Below are 1715 nucleotides of genomic sequence, written 5' to 3' on the forward strand. Positions count from 1 at the left end.
ATTCATTAGGAAAACAGTGTGTCGATGCAAAATGATAGTTAAAGGCAGTTCATCATTGAATTCAGTGATGTCATCTCTGTTCAGTTTAAATAGAGTCTGTGCATTTATTTGCAATCAAGTCAACGATATCGATGTAGATGAAGTGACCCCAACTAAGCAAGCCAGAGGTGACAGCGGCAAGGAACCGAAACTCCATCGGTGACAGAATGGAGAAAAAAACCTTGGGAGAAACCCAGGAGAAAGTTATCCTCTGACCAGACGAAACCAGCAGTTCAATTCCAGGCTGCAGCAAAGTCAGATTGTGCAGAAGAATCATCTGTTTCCTGTGGTCTTGTCCTGGTGGTCCTCTGAGACAAGGTCTTTACAGGGGATCTGTATCTGGGTCTCTAGATGTCCCGAGCTCCGCTGTCTTTTTAGGGCTGTAGAGGTCCTTTCTAGGTGCCGATCCACCATCTGGTCTAAAACTAAAACCTCTAGTAAAACTGGAATAAGCTATTAAATTTCCAGGACTTATCTTTAATTTTCTTAAATTTTCACAGTCATTTGTGGAACTATGTAGGGCACTTTGAATTCAGTAAAAATTGTTCCTATTTTTTCATATTATATTTTTATATATAATTTATCATAAATCATCAGGCCCTATCCACCTTTGACCTCAATGTGGAAGTAAGTCTATGGCTGAGACTTCTGTTTCATTAGCTGCTATATGTTCATAATGAGGAGAATAACATTGAGCAGTAAATGGTAAAACTGTCTGCAGTACAAACCAGTGTGTTCTTAGTCAAGAATAACAGTATTAATAATGACAATAAACAGATTAAAATGATATGATAGGTCACATCAACTGTCAATATCAAGCAGCAAAATGAACTCTTTTGTACATATAAATATAGCTTGATGCAAATGAGACCGGAAGCCAGACCCATAGAATTTACAAATGGTAGGGCCAATTTTTACGTCAGGAAAAAGGTGGATATATTCCATGTGTTTCTATATGCTTTCATCTAATATGAGTACTCTTCCTAAAATATTTTTTATTATTATTATTAGATGGAGGAGGCACGAGACAATGTCATTACAGAATTTTAGACTTAGCCATAGATGGGTTGGCCAGTCTAATCCAGACACTATAAATAAAAGGAAGGAAAGCAGAACAAACTCCTAACAGGAGGAGACTCACACCTGGCCTATGAGACTGAAGTTCATGAGACTCAATATTGCCTGCCATCAACTCATCATGTATCAAGGGAAAATGCTCCAAACATAAATACAATGCTGTTTTTTTGGAGAAATTTTTTTTTGGAGTGTTTATAAATACCCTTGGATTGCTCCTATCAGCATCTCTCTGTAATTTAGTTTTAATTGCTGTCGATCGTTATGTGGCTGTGTGTTGTCCTTTACAGTACCCACAGAAAATAACCACCACTAAAACTTTAATGAGCATCTTTCTCTGCTGGTTTTGTTTCCTTAGCTCTACAACACATTGTAACTAACAATGGATATTTTGACACTTTTCACAAAACAGAAGTGTGCTATGGAGAGTGCCCTTATATGATGAGTATTGCCTGGAGAGCCAGTGACCTGATCTTGTCCTTTGCATCTCCCTGTATTGTGATGCTGCACAACGGCAAGTGAAAATTATAAATTTACTCTTAAAGGCTGGAAAAAGTATTATATATATATATATATATATATATATATATATATATATATAT

The sequence above is a fragment of the Carassius auratus genome, chromosome 35 (assembly GCF_003368295.1).
Source record: "Carassius auratus strain Wakin chromosome 35, ASM336829v1, whole genome shotgun sequence".
Lineage (NCBI taxonomy): Eukaryota > Metazoa > Chordata > Actinopteri > Cypriniformes > Cyprinidae > Carassius > Carassius auratus.